General features: G+C 50.4%; 1 long non-coding RNA gene across 1 annotated transcript in view; it reads left to right on the top strand.

The window, feature by feature from the left end:
* Positions 1 to 1699: 1699 nt before the first annotated feature.
* Positions 1700 to 21914, top strand: part of LOC134910442 (uncharacterized) — a 40397-nt gene continuing 20182 nt past the window's right edge. The window contains exons 1-2 of the long non-coding RNA XR_010176199.1: positions 1700 to 1785; positions 2094 to 2762. This is a non-coding gene — a long non-coding RNA (uncharacterized LOC134910442). The remainder of the gene's footprint in view (positions 1786 to 2093; positions 2763 to 21914) is intronic.

The following is a 21914-nucleotide window of genomic DNA, read 5'->3' on the forward strand; positions in this document are numbered from 1 at the left end:
TTTTTGTGGTACTTGTAGTATCAGAAATGTTCAAAACCTCCTTCATTGCCGTGATCATGTAACGTGTGGCCCTACTGGAAAATACGTTTGTTTCCTCACCGTCGACACTGGAGTCAGTGTCCGTGTCTGGGTCTGTGTCGACCATCTGAGGTAACGGGCGCTTTAGAGCCCCTGACGGTGTTTGAGACGCCTGTACAGGTAATAACTGATTTGCCGGCTGTCTCATGTCGTCAACAGTCTTTTGTAAAGTGCTGACGCTATCACGTAATTCCTTCCATAAGACCATCCAGTCAGGTGTCGACTCCCTAGGGGGTGACATCACTATTACAGGCAATTGCTCCGCCTCCATACCATTTTCCTCCTCATACATGTCGACACAACGTACCGACACACAGCACACACACAGGGAATGCTCTGATAGAGGACAGGACCCCACTAGCCCTTTGGGGAGACAGAGGGAGAGTTTGCCAGCACACACCAGAGCGCTATATATATACAGGGATAACCTTATATAAGTGTTTTTCCCTTATATAGCTGCTGTATTGATTTATCTGCCAAATTAGTGCCCCCCCTCTCTTGTTTTACCCTGTTTCTGTAGTGTAGGACTGCAGGGGAGAGTCAGGGAGACGTCCTTCCAGCGGAGCTGTGAGGGAAAATGGCGCTTGTGTGCTGAGGAGATAGGCTCCGCCCCCTTCTCGGCGGCCTTTCTCCCGCTTTTTTAAGGAAAAACTGGCAGGGGTTAAATGCATCCATATAGCCCAGGAGCTATATGTGATGTATTTTTTGCCATCTAAGGTGTTTTTATTGCGTCTCAGGGCGCCCCCCCCCCCAGCGCCCTGCACCCTCAGTGACCGGAGTGTGAAGTGTGCTGAGAGCAATGGCGCACAGCTGCGGTGCTGTGCGCTACCTTATTGAAGACAGGACGTCTTCTGCCGCCGATTTCCCGGACCTCTTCTGTCTTCTGGCTCTGTAAGGGGCCGGCGGCGCGGCTCTGGGACCCATCCATGGCTGGGCCTGTGATCGTCCCTCTGGAGCTAATGTCCAGTAGCCTAAGAAGCCCAATCCACTCTGCACGCAGGTGAGTTCGCTTCTTCTCCCCTTAGTCCCTCGGTGCAGTGAACCTGTTGCCAGCAGGATTCACTGAAAATAAAAAACCTATACTTAAACTTTTTCACTAAGCAGCTCAGGAGAGCCACCTAGTGTGCACCCTTCTCGTTCGGGCACAAAAATCTAACTGAGGCTTGGAGGAGGGTCATAGGGGGAGGAGCCAGTGCACACCAGGTAGTCCTAAAGCTTTTACTTTTGTGCCCAGTCTCCTGCGGAGCCGCTATTCCCCATGGTCCTTTCGGAGTTCCCAGCATCCACTAGGACGTCAGAGAAAGCCCGTTAAAAAAACCCAGCAGAAGCGGCACCTTACAGAAGTGCAGCTTTAGAATGGGGCGTGCTTTCAGCTCATATGAAAGCACGCCCCCACCCCTTTCAGCTGCTGCCTGGCCGAGAATGCAGACATGTTACAGTCTGACATGTCTGCAGCAGCAGCAGCAGTACCAGATGACTGCTCCCCCCTACCCTCTTTGCATGGCCACTCCCTCCCCCTGCACCAGCAACCAATCTCTACTGCAGCATGCATACATTCTTCCTCCCCTCTTGAGGCTCCGCCCCCTCACGGCGGAGGCCACGCCCCTTTCCCCGATCTATTTGTGAAGATATGATTTCTCCCAAGCCAGCTCTGTGGGATGAACCAATGAGGGAATATATAGAGACTGCAACCTACCACAATCAAAGGTAAGGATCTGTGGGATGATGGGTGTTTTATATATATATATATATATATATATATATATATATATATATATGGTTTGGGGTATATATTAATATTATATAGGGGTTTGGTATTAATATTATCTTTAGGGGAGTGGGTTGGTAAATAATATTGTGTGGGGGTTGTATCACCATCATGGGGTTGTGTACTATCTAGTATTATAGTATATTGAAGTTATTTGGGGATGGTGTAATGTAATGTGTGTGTGTGTGGGGGGGAGGGGTAGTGATGTTTTGTGGGATTTACTTTTTATTTTTATCTACGCACACAGGGCCGGCGCTACCATTAGGCAGCTTTAGGCAGCTGCCTATGGGTGCCAGCACTTGAAGGGCGGCACTGAGTGGAACAAAAAAATTAAGGAAGTGACTGTTGACTGTGCAGTGCGCTCGCCGTGAGGGGGACCCATTCTCTGCTCGCCCGATGTCAGATCTGCCGTTAGAGCCACATGTCCGTGGTTGTTCCCACCAGCACCTCCAGCGTCGCTCGCTCACTCCGCCGCCCCCGCCTTGGACCACAAACCGTGTAAGCGGTGACGGAGCTGCTGGAGCCCGAGGAGGAGGCCGGGTGCCGGTGGCATTTAGTATATTACTTATCATGCAGCCTGGGACCCGCCAGCCGGAGCCAGAGGCGGAACTTTACTATGAGGATGACGGCTCATGGTGCCATTGACTTTCTATAAGCCGGCGCCAGAGCACATCGCTGGGGCCAGCTAAGCTTACCATGTACTTGCAGGTGGCTTGCTGACCCCTTCGCAGGGACAAGTGGCCGCCTCTCTACAAAAACTCCTCCGGCTCAGACACCTATCATCTGGTTGGTGCGGAAGTCAGTGATTCCGCCCTTCACAGGATCTGCCACGGGGAGTGAACATTCCAGGAGCCCCATCAATGGACACAGGAGGCCGGGGGCACCGAGACTGGCACTGCTGCTGCTACTACTTCAGGTAAGTCATTGTCACTGTCTCTACTTGCCTGATGTACAGTACACCCAGAGCAGCTTCTCTAGTACAGCCCCATGCCCTACATTATGCTGCACATCTGACGGCTCCCTATGCCCCTGACTGCTCCCTATTGCCCTGATACACCCTGACTGCTCCCTATGTGTCCCTGATACACCCCGACTGCTCCCTATGTGTCCCTGATGCAACCCGACTGCACCCTATGTGTCCCTGATGCAACCCGACTGCTCCCTATGTGTCCCTGATACACCCCGACTGCCCCCTATGTGTCCCTGATACACCCCGACTGCTCCCTATGTGTCCCTGATGCACCCCGACTGCCCCCTATGTGTCCCTGATGCACCCCGACTGCTCCCTATGTGTCCCTGATACACCCCGACTGCTCCCTATGTGTCCCTGATACACCCCGACTGCTCCCTATGTGTCCCCGATACACCCCGACTGCTCCCTATGTGTCCCTGATGCACCCCGACTGCTCCCTATGTGTCCCTGATGCACCCCGACTGCTCCCTATGTGTCCCTGATGCACCCCGACTGCTCCCTATGTGTCCCTGATGCACCCCGACTGCTCCCTATGTGTCCCTGATACACCACGACTGCCCCCTATGTGTCCCTGATGCAACCCGACTGCACCCTATGTGTCCCTGATGCAACCCGACTGCTCCCTATGTGTCCCTGATACACCCCGACTGCCCCCTATGTGTCCCTGATACACCCCGACTGCTCCCTATGTGTCCCTGAAACACCCCGAGTGCCCCCTATGTGTCCCTGAAACACTCCGACTGCTCCCTATGTGTCCCTGATGCACCCCGACTGCTCCCTATGTGTCCCTGATGCAACCCGACTGCTCCCTATGTGTCCCTGATGCAACCCGACTGCTCCCTATGTGTCCCTGATACACCCCGACTGCTCCCTATGTGTCCCTGATGCAACCCGACTGCTCCCTATGTGTCCCTGATGCAACCCGACTGCACCCTATGTGTCCCTGATGCAACCCGACTGCTCCCTATGTGTCCCTGATACACCCCGAGTGCCCCCTATGTGTCCCTGAAACACTCCGACTGCTCCCTATGTGTCCCTGATGCACCCCGACTGCTCCCTATGTGTCCCTGATGCAACCCGACTGCTCCCTATGTGTCCCTGATGCAACCCGACTGCTCCCTATGTGTCCCTGATGCACCCCGACTGCTCCCTATGTGTCCCTGATGCACCCCGACTGCTCCCTATGTGTCCCTGATGCACCCCGACTGCTCCCTATGTGTCCCTGATGCACCCCGACTGCTCCCTATGTGTCCCTGATGCACCCCGACTGCTCCCTATGTGTCCCCGATGCACCCCGACTGCTCCCTATGTGTCCCCGATACACCCCGACTGCTCCCTATGTGTCCCTGATGCACCCCGACTGCTCCCTATGTGTCCCTGATGCACCCCGACTGCTCCCTATGTGTCCCTGATGCACCCCGACTGCTCCCTATGTGTCCCTGATACACCCCGACTGCTCCCTATGTGTCCCTGATGCACCCCGACTGCTCCCTATGTGTCCCTGATGCAACCCGACTGCTCCCTATGTGTCCCCGATACACCCCGACTGCTCCCTATGTGTCCCCGATACACCCCGACTGCTCCCTATGTGTCCCTGATACACCCCGACTGCTCCCTATGTGTCCCCGATACACCCCGACTGCTCCCTATGTGTCCCCGATGCACCCCGACTGCTCCCTATGTGTCCCTGATACACCCCGACTGCTCCCTATGTGTCCCTGATACACCCCGACTGCTCCCTATGTGTCCCTGATGCAACCCGACTGCTCCCTATGTGTCCCTGATACACCCCGACTGCCCCCTATGTGTCCCTGATACACCCCGACTGCTCCCTATGTGTCCCTGATACACCCCGACTGCTCCCTATGTGTCCCTGATGCAACCCGACTGCTCCCTGTGTCCCCGATACACCCCGACTGCTCCCTATGTGTCCCTGATGCACCCCGACTGCTCCCTATGTGTCCCTGATGCACCCCGACTGCTCCCTATGTGTCCCTGATACACCCCGACTGCTCCCTATGTGTCCCTGATACACCCCGACTGCTCCCTATGTGTCCCTGATACACCCCGACTGCTCCCTATGTGTCCCTGATACACCCCGACTGCTCCCTATGTGTCCCTGATTCACCCCGACTGCTCCCTATGTGTCCCTGATGCACCCCGTCTGCTCCCTATGTGTCCCCGATGCACCGCGACTGCCCCCTATGTGTCCCTGATGCACCCCGTCTGCTCCCTATGTGTCTCTGATGCACCCCGAGTGCTCCCTATGTGTCCCTGATGCACCCCGACTGCTCCCTATGTGTCCCTGATACACCCCGACTGCTCCCTATGTGTCCCTGATACACCCCGACTGCTCCCTATGTGTCCCTGATACACCCCGACTGCTCCCTATGTGTCCCTGATGCACCCCGACTGCTCCCTATGTGTCCCCGATACACCCCGACTGCTCCCTATGTGTCCCCGATGCACCCCGACTGCTCCCTATGTGTTCCTGATACACCCCGACTGCTCCCTATGTGTCCCTGATACACCCCGACTGCTCCCTATGTGTCCCTGATGCAACCCGACTGCTCCCTATGTGTCCCTGATACACCCCGACTGCCCCCTATGTGTCCCTGATACACCCCGACTGCTCCCTATGTGTCCCTGATACACCCCGACTGCTCCCTATGTGTCCCTGATGCAACCCGACTGCTCCCTGTGTCCCCGATACACCCCGACTGCTCCCTATGTGTCCCTGATGCACCCCGACTGCTCCCTATGTGTCCCTGATGCACCCCGACTGCTCCCTATGTGTCCCTGATACACCCCGACTGCTCCCTATGTGTCCCTGATACACCCCGACTGCTCCCTATGTGTCCCTGATACACCCCGACTGCTCCCTATGTGTCCCTGATACACCCCGACTGCTCCCTATGTGTCCCTGATTCACCCCGACTGCTCCCTATGTGTCCCTGATGCACCCCGTCTGCTCCCTATGTGTCCCCGATGCACCGCGACTGCCCCCTATGTGTCCCTGATGCACCCCGTCTGCTCCCTATGTGTCTCTGATGCACCCCGAGTGCTCCCTATGTGTCCCTGATGCACCCCGACTGCTCCCTATGTGTCCCTGATACACCCCGACTGCTCCCTATGTGTCCCTGATACACCCCGACTGCTCCCTATGTGTCCCTGATACACCCCGACTGCTCCCTATGTGTCTCTGATGCACCACGACTGCCCCCTATGTGTCCCTGATGCACCCCGACTGCCCCCTATGTGTCCCTGATACACCCCGACTGCTACCCTATGTGTCTCTGATGCACCACGACTGCCCCCTATGTGTCCCTGATACACCCCGACTGTTCCCTATGTGTCCCTGATACACCCCGACTGCACCCTATGTGTCCCTGATGCTCCCCGACTGCTCCCTATGTGTCCCTGATGCACCCCGACTGCTCCCTATGTGTCCCTGATGCACCCCGACTGCTCCCTATGTGTCCCTGATACACCCCGACTGCTCCCTATGTGTCCCTGATACACCCCGACTGCTCCCTATGTGTCCCTGATGCACCCCGACTGCTCCCTATGTGTCCCTGATACACCCCGACTGCTCCCTATGTGTCCCTGATACGCCCCGACTGCTCCCTATGTGTCCCTGATACGCCACGACTGCCCCCTATGTGTCCCTGATGCACCCCGACTGCTCCCTATGTGTCCCTGATGCACCCCGACTGCTCCCTATGTGTCCCTGATGTACCCCGACTGCTCCCTATGTGTCCCTGATGTACCCCGACTGCTCCCTATGTGTCCCTGATACACCCCGACTGCTCCCTATGTGTCCCTGATACACCCCGACTGCTCCCTATGTGTCCCTGATACACCCCGACTGCTCCCTATGTGACAGCAGTAGGTGACAGGTAGAGGGTGATGCCAGGGAGCTGGTGACAGGGAGAGAGTGCGGTCACCCTTTCCCTGGCATCATCCTCTCCCTGGTGTCACCCTCTGCCTGTCACCCACTGCCTCTCTCCGTCACCCTCTCACTGTAACCCACTGCATCTACCCTGCGTCACTGTCTCCCTATCACCATCTCTCTCCTGTCACCCTCTGCATTTCCAAGGCATCACCCTCTCCTTCGTCATACGAATACAGCATTCCCATTGTGGATTTGTTGTGTGGCCACACCCTCATTGCAAGACCACACCCAGTTTTCCGGGAGCACGTGTGCCTTTGTCACACGCAGGGACAGTGACGGTAGCGGGTATGGTAGATGCTAGAACCAAGTGGGCTAAAGAACCTCTGATGTCAGGAGGAGCTAGGCTGGCGGGACAGTTCTTTCACTATGCACGCCACCCACTACTACCTTTAGTAACCTGGTGGCGAGCGGAGCAAGCCAACGTGCCCAAAGCGTGGCGAATGAAGCAAGCCCACAAGGGTACATTTCGGGTACCCTGTTCGGCCCTGGTGATGTCAGAGCTTCTTTCTCCAACTGGGTTTTAGCCATAACCTAGCGGGCATCGGCTCGGGGGTGGTAGCGGACATTGGCTCGACGGCGGTAGGGGTCATCGCTGGGACTCGGCAGACATTATGGCTGCAGTGCCTCACCAGCCACTGACCTCACCGCACGCCACTGGGTAGCATTAGACACAGGGTCTGTGAATTCTAGAGGGCATTCCTGGAAGGTAACTGAGGCAGAGGGGAAGCTAAGCTCACAAGCATCACAAAGGGGTGTGGGCTGCACCTGATTGTCCTCTGCAGTAACAGGGAGCCGGGGGGTGCAGTGTGACATTATGATGCAGTACTCGGCTACTCTCACAGCACCGGGGGGTAGATTTATTAAAATGCAGTTTTCGTTCCTTACATGCAGGGACCCGCTTCACCGCATTATCGTGGTGAAGCGGGTCCTCTTTTCCGGTGTATTTACTGAGCCTGGTGTCTTTGTTATGGGAGTGCGTTATCTTACCCTTCTGGTGATACGCGTCCTCCAATAACGTCCATCTCCCTCGGCCGCAGTTGTCAGTTTCTGCGCCTTACATTCACTCCCAGTGTACCTTGGGGGAGTAATGCTGGCGCATGCGCAGTTTGTTTTGCCAGACTTAGCCAAATGTAGGAAAACAATAAAGTTTATTGACAGAACACACACACACACAAAAAAAAGGAACTGCTTGGAGACCCGCAGCGCCAGATCTGGGAGGCGAAAAGGGAGAAGGTAGGAGTGATTAACGTTTGGACACACCGAACGTTCATAAATTAGGAAGCTGATCTGTGCTCTATCTAACAGATAGAGATGCTGAAATGGCAGTGGTTGCATACCGCCCCAGCCTTCAATAGCGCATCGCCAGGTTCATATATCAGGGGATGCGCTATCTGCGGCACAAAACATGTGCAGATAGCGCATTAGCCCATAAGGAAGGATCATAAATCTACCCCTGTGTCCCCAGACTGATGTACAAGGGGGGCTTGCCACAAAAGCCATGCCCCCCAGTCACAGTATATATTTTATGGCCAATCTTTGTTTCTTGTGTTTCCAAATTCACCTATAAAAAAGTTGCAGAATTTGTTGAGTCAGGAAACTAGGATCAGTCTAGAAATAGACCAAAATAATTATGAGAGCTTGGGATGGAACACGAGGCCTGATTCAGAGGTGGATGTAATGTCAATATTTTACACAGTGGAGCGATGGTCTTGCAATACCGGTCTCAGTGAGGATTTATTTGCAAAGTGATTGTGTGGCACCGTTTGTGTGTGGTAACGGAGGGGTGGCTACTAAAACAGGGTATGGGACTCCAGGTCGACACCAAAAAGGTCTACACACCTTAGGTTGACACCAATTGGTCGACACACCTTAGGTCGACACCTGAAATAGGTCGACATGGACAAAGGTTACAGTTCCCAATTGTAGTCCACGTGGATCGTAAAGTATGAAAAACATAAAAAAATTGAAAAAATTTGAAAAACTCATGTTGACCTTTTTCCATGCTGACCTTGTTCATGTCGACCTTTTGTCCATGTCGACCTATTGCAGGTGTCGACCTAAGGTGTGTCGACCTTTTTGATGTCGACCTGGAGTCCAGATACCACTAAAACATAGGTGTGTTGAAACCGTATGCAGTTAAGAGGGCTCCAGGGTCTTAGGTTCGTTGACGAATCTGTGCGGCAATAGGGATACATGGAAAGCAAATTATCGACCAATGTGAATCCGATAGTTGCGTCTCATACACAAGTGGAGGATCTGAGATGGGTTATGTCTAGAATTGAGTTGGAGAAAGGACCTCTGATGTCACCAGGGGGAGGAGCCACATCTCCAGGAGGAGAAGCCATGGCCGAGCAGGATACCCTAAATGTACCCTCGAGGGCTCACTTCACTCGCCACACTTCGGGCACGGTGGCTTTCTCCACTTCACTCGCCACCAGGTTACAAAAGGGAGTAGTTGGTTGTGTGGATAGTAGAACTATCCCGCTGGCCTAGCTCCCTCCCCCTGGTGTCGTGGCTCCTCCCCCTGAAGTCGGAGGTCCTTTAGCCCACTTGATTCTAGTATCTACCATCTGAGATGCCTCCAGTGGGTGTCTGAGTGCAAATCCCGGCAGCTGCACATCTCTTAATTAGGTCAATAATTTTGTTAGCTGAGTCTCTCAATTCATCAACCTCCATGTTTCATCCATGCATTTTAGCTACAATTTTATTGTCAGTGTTAAACAACACTATCAGGTAGTCATGCTGAGCCAGGGCTGGGTCTTTACCTGACTTTGGGATAGTGATGATCTGGTCTTCTAGCATCTCCTTAGGAAAGGACCCACGGAAAGATCTCACTTCAAACACCGCCAACAGAATAAGGGCAGTTCCCTTAGAAATGTATAGTAACATATAAATTATTTGTATAACCGTCTAAACCCGAAGCTTTGTGCTTATGCAAAGGGGCATTGTTGTGTTTGATGTTGGCATCCATCCATAAAAAAATGATTGCGGATTGAAAATAAGGAGATCAAATAAGAAAGTAATCAAAATACTGAAGTGGTTTGAGGGTTATCAGAGTCATTTTCCAAATGATAAAGATTGCGCAATAGACTCCCAGTGAGTTAGAGATATCAAGTGGATTGTCAGTTTAGTGTCCCTAGAATTAAATAAAGTTTTAATACTATTCCTAACCGTTCTGCCCCTCCACATCCCAGCCATGAAACGGGATGCTCTGTTACCTAACCACAATAACATGTTTTTGGGGTTTTGCAACAGGTGTCCTCACATACAGACATATTGATTATCCTTACCACGGCAGTCCTCTTTCATAAACACTAGGATCGGTTCCAGGGGCATATCCAGAGAGGAGAAGGCCCATGTGCAGGATCTGACTGTCCCCCCTCCTCTCTTGCTGGCAGCGCTGTATATTCTGGGCACAACGGTCACTAGGGGACTTATGCGCTGTCCTACAGTTTAGTGCGCAGGCGCAGGTCTTCGGGAAAATGGTGCATGCTCGAAATGCTGGTAAAATGTTGGTGGCGCCATTTTCCTAGTGATTCCTGCAGCACTGCTGCTGCCAACGTGGGACTCCGGAGGGCAAGTATTGAAATAATGGGTGCAGGGTGTGTGGTGTGTGCCCCCATGGACCCCAGGAGCCAGTGTGCAGTGTGCCAGTGACTGATGTCACCAGGGGGAGGAGCCACATCTCCAGGGGGAGAAGCCATGGCCGAACAGGATACCCTAAATGTACCCTCGAGGGCTCGCTTCACTCGCCACACTTCGGGCACGGTGGCTTTCTCCACTTCACTCGCCACCAGGTTACAAAAGGGAGTAGTTGGTTGTGTGGATAGTAGAACTATCCCGCTGGCCTAGCTCCCTCCCCCTGGTGTCGTGGCTCCTCCTCCTGATGTCGGAGGTCCTTTAGCCCACTTGATTCTAGCATCTACCATCTGAGATGCCTCCAGTGGGTGTCTGAGTGCAAATCCCGGCAGCTGAACATCTCTTAATTAGATCCATAATTTTGTTAGCTGAGTCTCCCAATTCACCAAACTCCATGATTCATCCATGCATTTTAGCTACAATTTTATTGTCAGTGTTAAACAACACTATCAGGTAGTCATGCTGAGCCAGGGCTGGGTCTTTACCTGACTTTGGGATAGTGATGATCTTGGCTTCTAGCATCTGCTTAGGAAAGGACCCACAGAAAGATCCCACTTCAAACACCGCCAACAGAATAAGGGCAGTTCCCTTAGAAATGTATAGTAACATATAAATTATTTGTATAACCGTCTAAACCCGAAGCTTTGTGCTTATGCAAAGGGGCATTGTTGTGTTTGATGTTGGCATCCATCCAGAAAAAAATGATTGTGGATTGAAAATAAGGGGACATGTTTTTGGGGTTTTGCAACAGGTGTCCTCACATACAGACATATTGATTATCCTTACCACGGCAGTCCTCCAGATCATGTAGCTAAAGCGTGGCTTTCATAAACACTAGGATCGGTTCCAGGGGCATATCCAGAGAGGAGAAGGCCCATGTGCAGGATCTGACTAGCCTCCCTCCTGTCTTGTTGGCAGCGCTGTATATTCTGGGCGCAACGGTCACTAGGGGACTTTAGCGCTGTCCTACAGTTTAGTGCGCAGGAGCGGCAGGAGCAGGTCTTCGGGAAAATGGTGCATGCTCAAAATGCTGGGAAAATGTTGGTGGCGCCATTTTCCTAGTGATTCCTGCAGCACTGCTGCTGCCAACGTGGGACTCCGGAGGGCAAGTATTGAAATAATGGGTGCAGGGTGTGTGGTGTGTGCCCCCCTGGACCCCAGGGCCAGTGTGCACCAAACACACTGCACCCATTATAAATAGGCCACTGGTTGGCTCTCATTTTGGTAGGTCATTGGGCATATGTCCTAAGCCCATGAGAGGGATAAAATGGAAAGAAATAAACTACCAACCAATCAGCAACGGCAACCTGACATTTTTCAAACACAGACTGTAACATGGCAGTTAGGAGCTGATTGGCTGGAACTTTATCTCTTTACACTTTATCACTCACCAAGACGTTGTACATCTCCCCATAAGGATTCTTTGAATGCATGGTTTCTAAGGAATGAATTTGAGAATCTACATTTTGTGGGGTCTGAGCATCTCATTTTTTAAGTTTAGAGGCAATTTACATTTATTTGCCCCCTTATAACTGCTTTCAGGGCATATCAAAATTTTGTGATAGAAGTGTCCTAAAGGGAGTATAAAGAAAGTAATACAGAAGTAATGCTTGCTTAGATACCAAGATATAAAGAAGATAATTTTAGCAACCAGGGCCTGATCAAAGTGCACTCGGGGTTATGAATCCCAAGAAAGGCGTCAGGTATAACATCAACAAATTTCCACGTAATGGAGTTTTTGTAAGGTGCACTTATCAGATATGATCAGATCAATTCCAGAATATGTCCTGCACAGCGAGGATAAATATGCCGAAAGGATCTAGATGGTTCTTATAAATGGGAGGAGCTATGGACAGACGTACAGGTGGAAAGATCTATTCTTGAGTTGATAACCATGTTAGAATCCACCAAAGGTATTAGACAACCTTTACAGACATTCTGGATTATTCTACACAGCTTTCTAAAAGAAAACAACAGAATTGGGTGAATATGCAGATAGGAGGACCTCTCGCTCATCCAACCTCCTCACCAAAATAAGGTATCTATAAATGAAAGTTGCTGTTTGGATAAACAGAGCAAAGTAGCGGGGGCAAGCCTTTATTTATTAGGCGAGTCTAGGCCTTAACAGTCAACAATTTCACAATATCAGGAATGTAAACAGAGTGAGATCAGCTGTGATAGCACCATCTGCAAAACTGGTTTTCTCTTGCGTCCTAGAGGATGCTGGGGACTCCGTAAGGACCATGGGGTATAGACGGGCTCCGCAGGAGACATGGGCACCTAAAAGAACTTTCTAGTATGGTGTGCACTGGCTCCTCCCTCTATGCCCCTCCTCCAGACCTCAGTTAGATCTTGTGCCAAGAGGAGATAGGGTGCATTACAGGGAGCTCTCCTGAGTTTTCTGTGAAAAGAATTTTGTTAGGTTTTTTATTTTCAGGGAGCTCTGCTGGCAACAGACTCCCTGCATCGTGGGACTGAGGGGAGAGAAGTAGACCCGCTTCTTAAGAGTTTAAGGGCTCTGCTTCTTAGGCTACTGGACACCATTAGCTCCAGAGGGAGTCGGAACACAGGTCTCACCCTGGGGTTCGTCCCGGAGCCGCGCCACCATCCTCCTCACAGATGCCGGAAAAAAGAAGCCGGGTGAGTATTAGAAAAGAAAGAAGACGTCAGGCGGCAGAAGACTTCAGATCTTCCTGAGGTAAGCGCGCAGCAGTAAGCTGCGCGCCATTTCTCCCACATAACACACACACACATGGCACTGATGGGTGCAGGGTGCAGGGGGGGGCGCCCTGGGCAGCAATAAACCTCGTTTTGGCACAAAAGGATGTTATTAGGCTGCTGAGGCAGTAAATAAACGATTCCTCGCCATTATTTTCAGATACAGAACGGGACCGAAGCCCGCCGCTGGAGGGGGCGGAGCTTGATCCCTCAGCACTAATCAGCGCCATTTTCTCCACAGAAGCTGCAGAGAACGCTGGCTCCCCGGACTCTCCCCTGCTGAAGAGCTCAGATGGCTGAAAAAAAGAGAGGGGGGCACATAATTGGCGCAGTGAGTGGGGGAAATCAATTTATATATATATAAAAGCGCTGTCTGGGTTTTCCTGGGTCAGTTTGGCGCTGGTGTGTGCTGGCATACTCTCTCTCTGTCTCTCCAAAGGGCCTTCTTTAGGGAATTGTCCCCTTATAATTATATCCCAGTATGTGTGGGGTGTCGGTACGTGTGTGTCGGCATGTTTGAAGCGGAAGGCTTATCCAAAGAGGAGGTGGAACAGATGAGTGGTGTGTCACAGTCGGCGGTGCCGACTCAGGATTGGATGGATATGTGGCATATGTTAAATGTAAGTGTAGCTTCACTACATAAAAGGCAGAGCAGAGTCCAGGGTGTCGACAGGTGTTCAATCTACGGATGGCACCGACTCACAGGACCCGTCGGGGTCTCAGAAACGTCCCTTCTCACAAATAGGGGACACAGATACCGACACGGACTCTGATTCCAGTGTCGACATGATGAAGCAAGATTGCACCCCAGGGTGAGAAAAAGTATTCAGTGCATGATTATTGCAATAAAAGATGTTTTACATATCACTGATGAGCCCTCGGTGCCCGACACGAGGATACACATGTTTAAGGGAAGGAAACAGGTTATGAATTTTCCTCCTTCCTATGAAATTAATGAGTTATGTGAAAAAGCATGGGAAACTCCAGATAAGAAGCTGCAGATTCCCAAAAGGGTTCTTATGGCATACCCTTTCCCTACACAGGACAGGGTACGTTGGGAATCCTCTCTCACAGTGGACAAAGCCTTAACACGCCTTTCCAAGAGGCGCTACCGTCCCCTGACACAGCGGCCCTCAAGGACCCTGCGGACCGCAGGCAGGAGACTACATTGAAGTCTATTTACACACATACTGGTACTTTGCTTAGATCGGCAATTGCGTCGGCATGGGTATGTAGTGCAGTAGCAGTGTGGACAGATACCCTGTCAGCTGACCTTGATACCCTTGATAGGGATACAATTATGTTAACATTAGCTCATATTAAGGACGCAGTCTTATTTATGAGGGACGCTCAAAGAGACATTGGATTACTGGGTTCGAGAGCCAATGCCATCGCTATTTCGGCAAGAAGAGCCTTATGGATCCGCCAATGGACGGGGGATGCAGAATCAAAAAGGCATATGGAGGTTTTACCTTACAAAGGTGATGTATTGTTTGGGGACGGCCTCGCGGACCTGGTCTCCACAGCTACCGCGGGTAAGTCTACCTTTTTACCTTTTGTTCCCCAACAGCAAAAGAAACCTCCACAATATCAGATGCAGTCCTTTCGGGCGCATAGATCCAGAAGAGGTCGGGGCTCCTCTTTCCTCACCAGAGATAAGGGTAGAGGCAAGAGGACACCTGCTGCGGCTGGTTCCCAAGAGCAGAAGTCCTCCCCGGCTTCCGCTAAGTCCACCGCATGACGCTGGGGCTCCCCTGCGGGAGTCCGCACAGGTGAGAGCACGCCTTCGACTATTCAGCCAAGTCTGGGTTCAGCAGACGTGGACCCTTGGGTGATAGAAATAGTCTCCCAGGGTTACAAGCTGGAATTCGAAGAGGTGCCCCACGTCGAATTTTCAAGTCGGCCTTACCAGCTTCTACCCCAGAACGGGAAGTAGTGCTGGCTGCAATTCAAACGCTGTGTCAACAGCGAGTGATTATCAGAGTTCCCCTGAGCCAACAGGGAAAAGGGTATTATTCAACCCTATTTGTGGTCCCGAAGCCGGATGGTTCAGTCAGGCCCATTTTAAATCTAAAATCCCTAGACCTGTACTTGAAAAGATTCAAATTCAAGATGGAATCGCTCCGAGCGGTGATAGCCTGCCTGGAAGGGGGGGATTTTATGGTGTCACTGGACATAAAGGATGCTTACCTTCATGTCCCCATATATCCCTCTCATCAGGAGTACCTGAGATTCGCGGTACAGGATGGTCATTATCAGTTTCAGAAAATGATGGTGATCCTGCGCAAGCAAGGAGTCACGATTATCTCATACTTGGACGATCTCCTGATAAAAGCGAGGTCAAGACAACTACTGGAGAACGTGTCACTCTCTCAGAGAGTGCTTCAGCAACAGAGTTGGATTCTCAATCTGCCAAAGTCACAGTTGGTTCCGACAACTCGACTGACGTTCCTAGGCATGATACTGGACATGGAACAAAATAAAGTTTTCCTCACGTGGGAAAAAGTCCAGGACCTCCAGAACATGGTCCGAGACCTGCTAAAGCCGAAAAGAGTGTCAGTTCATCAATGCACTCGGGTTCTGGGGAAAATGGTGGCAACTTACGAGGCCATTCCATTCGGCAGGTTCAATGCAAGGACGTTTCAATGGGATCTTCTGGACAAATAGTCCGGGTCACATCTACAATTATCAAAAAATAACACTGTCCCCCAGGGCCAGGGTGTCTCTTCTATGGTGGCTGCAAAGTGCTCACCTTCTAGAGGGTCGCAGGTTCGGCATTCAGGACTGGATCCTGGTAACCACGGACGCGAGCCTCCGAGGATGGGGAGCAGTAACCCTAGGAAGAAATTTTCAGGGACTGTGGTCAGACCAGGAGTCCTGTCTACACATCAACGTGTTGGAACTAAGGGCCATATACAATGGCCTTCAACAAGCGGAGGGTATTCTTCGCAACCTACCGGTTCTGATTAAATCGAACAATGTCACAGCAGTGGCTCAAAGCCATGGCCGTCTTTTCATATGGGCTCAATGGGCTCTTGCCCAAGGGCCCCAGGAGTAAAAGGGCCCTAGGCTGATAGCTGAGGGTCCCCTCTTTTCAGGGGTACCAGATTTTTGAAAATCGGCCCTGGGGAACCGGAGATATCCGACTTCAAAGCAGTGGTCCCCATCCTAGCCTGATAATTGTTCTTCCCAGCCAGATATCTCGGGTTCCGTCTGACTTAGAGTTTTTATGAGGGTATATTCCAAAAGCTGGGACTCTCCCATTTTGGTGCACACTGGCAGCTTGTCTATACTATGCCCAGAACCAGAGATATCAGCCTTCCAGCAGCTGGTCCCTGCTCCAGCTCCACATGCCCAATATGCAGTTTTACATTTTCATTGATGGATTACTCTGGCTCCTGAACTCTGATCCCCAAATCCCCAGCACCTACTGAAAGGTGGGACTCTCTAGATTTTTATCCCACTCAAAGCTAAGAAATCTATTTTCAGGAACTTGAGATATCTGCAGTCAAGCAAGCTGCCCTCCCACCAGAAAATTATTAATATTAAGCCCACTTTACTATCGACCCCTCCCCTACGTATTAAACATACCCTACTACCCTGGAAGTCATGTACCAGGGCCCTTTCATTCAGCCCAATGTCCCCTTCTACAGTTTAGTGTTCTCCTTCCTGCCCCATCTGTGCAGTAAAGGAGTAATTAGCAGAAATTATTTCTCCAGGTCCTACATGCTGAGCGACAGATAGAACAGCCCCTACCGCCCGTGGGACATCAAAGCTGCCGCTGCCAGCACCCCCCACCCTTACTGCTGGAGGATTTGTAGGGGCCCCAGAGCATTGCTGTGCCCAGGGGCCTACACTGCTGTTAAGACGGTTCTGCTCAAAGCCACCAGGATTCTTCGCTGGGCGGAAAATCACGTAAGCGCTCTGTCAGCAGTCTTCATTCCGGAGCAGACTTCCTCAGCAGACACGATCTCCATCCAGGAGAGTGAAGACTTCATCAAGAAGTCTTTGCAGAGATAACGAGTCTCGGGGGAGTGCCTCAAATAGACATGATGGCGTCACGCCTCAACAAGAAGCTACGGAGGTATTCTGCCAGGTCCCGGGACCCTCAGGCAATAGCAGTAGACGCTCTGGTAACACCATGGGTATTCCAGTTGGTCTATGTGTTTCCTCTTCTTCCTCTCATCACAAAAGTGTTGAGGATCATAAGACGAAAAAGAGTACAGACAATTCTCATTGTTCCAGACTGGCCTCGAAGGGCCTGGTGCTCAGATCTTCAGGAGATGCTCACAGAAGATCCTGGGCCTCTTCCGCTGAGAGAGGACCTGTTACAGCAGGGGCCCTGTCTGTTCTAAGACTTACCGCGGTTCCGTTTGACGGCATGGCGGTTGAACGCCGGATCCTAGCTGAGAAGGGTATTCCGGAGGAGTTCATACCTACTCTAATAAAGGCTAGGAAGGAGGTGACAGCAAAACATTATCACCGTATCTGGCGGAAATATGCCTCTTGGTGTGAAACCAAGAATGCTCCTACGGAAGATTTCCATCTGGGTCGTTTTTCTCTACTTCCTACAGACAGGAGTGGATATGGGCCTAAAGTTAGGATCTGTTAAAGTACAGATTTCGGCCCTGTCGATATTCTTTCAGAAGGAATTGGCTTCTCTTCCAGAAGTACAGATTTTTGTAAAGGGAGTGCTACACATCCTGCCTCCTTTTGTGCCCCCAGGGGCACCATGGGACCTGAACGTGGTGTTACAGTTCCTTAAATCACACTGGTTTGAACCCCTTCAAACGGTGGAGTTGAAGTTCTCACCTGGAAGGTGGTCATGTTGTTAGCCTTGGCATCTGCAAGGCGTGTGTCTGAATTGGCGGCCATGTCTCACAAGAGCCCTTACTTGATTTTTCATGTGGATAGAGCAGAAGTGAGAACTCGTCCTCAATTTTTACCTAAGGTGGTGTCTTCATTTCATATGAAACAACCTATAGTGGTGCCTGTGGCTACGAGTGACTTGGAGGATTCCAGGTCCCTGGATGTAGTCAGGGCCTTAAAGATTATGTAGCCAGGACGGCTAGAATTCGGAAAACAGAAGCATTGTTTGTCCTGTATGCTGCCAACAAGATTGGCACACCTGCTTCGAAGCAGACTATTGCGCGCTGGATCTGTAACACGATACAGCAGGCTTATGTTACGGCTGGATTGCCGTTACCGCATTCAGTAAAGGCCCGTTCCACTAGGAAGGTGGGCTCTTTTTGGGCGGCTGCCCGGGATGTCTCGGCATTACAGCTTTGCCGAGCAGCGACTTGGTCGGGTTCAAACACTTTTGCTAAATTCTACATGTTTGATACCCTGGCTGATGAGGACCTAGCATTTGTTCAGTCGGTGCTTCAGAGTCATCCGCACTCTCCCGCCCAATTGGGAGCTTTGGTATAAACCCCATGGTCCTTACGGAGTCCCCAGCATCCTCTAGGACGTAAGAGAAAATAAGATTTTAAACCTACCGGTAAATCTTTTTCTCCTAGTCCGTAGAGGATGCTAGGCGCCCGTCCCAGTGCGGAAAATCTGCAAGACTTGTATATAGTTATTGCTTACATAAGGGTTATGTTACAGTTAGAATCGGTCTTGGACCGATACTGTCGTTTGTTCATACTGTTAACTAGTTATGTGTATTCCAGGTTATATGGTATGATTGGTGTGGGCTGGTATGAATCTTGCCCTTAGATTAACAAATCCTTTCCTCGTATTGTCCATCTCCTCTGGGCACAGTTCTCTAACTGAGGTCTGGAGGAGGGGCATAGAGGGAGGAGCCAGTGCACACCATACTAGAAAGTTCTTTTAGGTGCCCATGCCTCCTGCGGAGCCCGTCTATACCCCATGGTCCTTACGGAGCCCCAGCATCCTCTACGGACTAGGAGAAAAAGATTTACCGGCAGGTTTAAAATCTTATTTTCTTTTCTTTTTTTACATCTGGATAATGCAAATGCACTGCTTTACCTCTTACTAGCAGATTTGTGTCATTCTGAATCAGCGATTAGTTTGGCACGCATTGTGGCCTTTAATGTGGCAAATAAATACCACCCATGTTAAAACTACTGGTATTTATTTTACGCAATCCTTTACAATCTGATGTCCCAGTGAAATCAAAATAGATCAAGGTTCAAAAAAAGGTGACTGCGGTATTGTACCATCACTAGATTACTTTGCCCTCTGAACAAATCCACATTAATGCAAGTGACAGAAGAAACAATGATGTCAGAAATATATAAGATTGCAGACATTATGGGGGGAATTCAAATGTTTGAAAAGTCAACTGGGTGTTTGTTTTTTCCTATCTAATAGACAGGAAAAAACAGACACCCAACCGACTTTTCAAACATTTGAATTCCCCCCTATCTGTGGAAAAATTGTAAAAAAAATAAAATTAAATAAAAATCATGAGCGCTAAACAAATATACTTTTAATGCATTTGGTAAATTAAATACAATTGAAACTTGCCATATCTACAGTATAATTACGTTTTACTTTCATGAATTGTAGCCCCTTGGTCTTGCCTCCCACCAGTGGCGGATCCAGAAGAAAATGATAGGGGGGGCACCATGATAGGGTAACGGTAATAGTTATATTTACATGCACCTAAGGCACGTGTGCTCCCAGATAATGGGTGTGGTATCACAGGGGGCGTGGCCTCACAGAATACGCCATCAGGTAATGATTGGCTGTAGGCGCGCATCCTGGTTTATTGCCAATGTTTCACCCTGATGAAAAGGATGATTGGGCCTTGAAATGTTGGTCACCTGTTACATTAGGTATGGGAGCCTGGAAGGCACCCCAGCACAATATAATTATTAATGTATTTAGTTGGTGGTGGCATGGGCAGCATACCTTGTTTTCGGCACTGTACTGAGATTCAGACTGCAGGACACGAACTGCCCATCTTTGATTAGCAGAAGCAGCCAGCTGGATCTCCAACAAGCAGCATAAGACATCTGCAGGACAGCCCTGTCACAATCACACGGGCCGCCTTCTCAAAGCCAAGGCTGAGTGTAACTGCACCTAGCATGGTGGTGAAGGAAGTGGAGGAGGAAGCGCTGGGAAACTGTGCAGTGAGGGCTAATGAAGCCTTCTGCGCCGTCATTAGTAACAGTCTTACTCGATGCTGTAATTTGAACCCTGCGCCTGGGCTGGACTCTGGCTGGCTGGCAGTGGGAGAGGTAGGTTGCGGTGTGAGCATGGGGAGGCTGGAGCTGTAGCTCCAGCCTCCCCTTTGGTTACCACACAGACTTGCTGTTAGAGCCGTGGCGGGTCCTAGTGCCTGCCGGCTCTTTTATCAAATCTGACTGACGGAAATAGCAGTAATGCTGCTGCTGTTCTCCTTTTGAAAAAAAGAAGTCAGAAACGACAGGGGGGGGCATGGGCCCGAGTGCGCCCCCTGAATCCATCTATGCCTCCCACTGTACAAAGCTGTGACTTCTCGCTGGACCGCCCACTTGTCTGGGAGGTCACATCTACTCTTTTGGGAGTCTGGGTAACTTCACAAGTCTTCCAGACATCTAGGAAAAGTAGGCAAGTACTGTATGATTTAGAACACTGACACATACTTTCTCCAACCAACAACAGTAAAGGCGCCTACACACTAGGCGATGTTTTCGACTAACGATATTATCAACCAACTATAATATTGATGACCGATTCTGCATACACACTGGGCGATATCGATGGTCAATTTGGACGATATGAGAGTACATACAGTACATCTATATCGTCCAAATTGACTGTCATGTATCAATGATTGTGGGCACGCGCATCGTTGATACATCCACACTGAAAGATATGAACGATTTATCGTTCATTTATGACTGATATCGTTCATATCTTTCAAGATATCGCCCAGTGTGTAGGCCCCTTTAGATAAGTGGAACCCTTTGTACATACATCTAAGTGAAAGAAGTATCTAGAGCAACCTGACTTGGAACCATAACTGGGTCCCAAAATATGATTGTCATATATGCAACATAAAGAAACACATCTTTCTTGAGAAAGAACAATGGCAAACTGCTTTGGGTTTAAGAACAATGGCAAACTGCTTTGGGTTTAAGAACAATGGCACATTACTTTTGGGGAAGATTTATCAAGCCTTGGAGAAAGATAAAGTGGAGAAGTTGCCTGTATATATAGTGTTAATATTCTTATTGCTGCTGCTGACTTACTGTGTTGGGGCTCCAGAACCCGCAAGGGGAAAATAAACAGTGGGAAAGAAGGAGGAGTGAGTAATGGAGTGGTGAGCCAGCAGGTGGTCACATGACTTAGAAGCTGCTGAAACCACAGCAGGTGGCCGAGGTGGACAGTTACATCAGTTAGAGCGACAAGCTATAAATAGCTGCTCTCCCAATACATGTTAGGCTGTGAAAGAGCGGTCTGTGAGGGAGCGTGTTGTGAGGGTGCGGGCCATAGGGGAGTGCACTGCGAGAGAGCTTGGCTGGGAGGGAGAGGGTCAGAGGGAGTGCACTGTGAGGGAGAGGCTGTGACTGTGAGGGAGCATGGCTGGGAGGAAGCGCACTAAAAATATTGAATACCATAAATAACGTACACAAATGCACTCAAAGTGCCTCAGTGATGTCACTAGTTCTCTTTACATTCACTGCTTCTTCAGTTACCTCTGTTTTTTCTTTTCTTTACTCAGTTTATCTATTTACATTGTTTTTATCCCACCCTGTTGCAATAGGTAGCATGAAAAGCATGTGGCGCTAATGATGTAGTGTGTTCCTTGCATTTCATGTCACTTATTA

Source organism: Pseudophryne corroboree, chromosome 4 (genome assembly GCF_028390025.1).
Source record: "Pseudophryne corroboree isolate aPseCor3 chromosome 4, aPseCor3.hap2, whole genome shotgun sequence".
In the NCBI taxonomy this organism is placed as follows: domain Eukaryota; kingdom Metazoa; phylum Chordata; class Amphibia; order Anura; family Myobatrachidae; genus Pseudophryne; species Pseudophryne corroboree.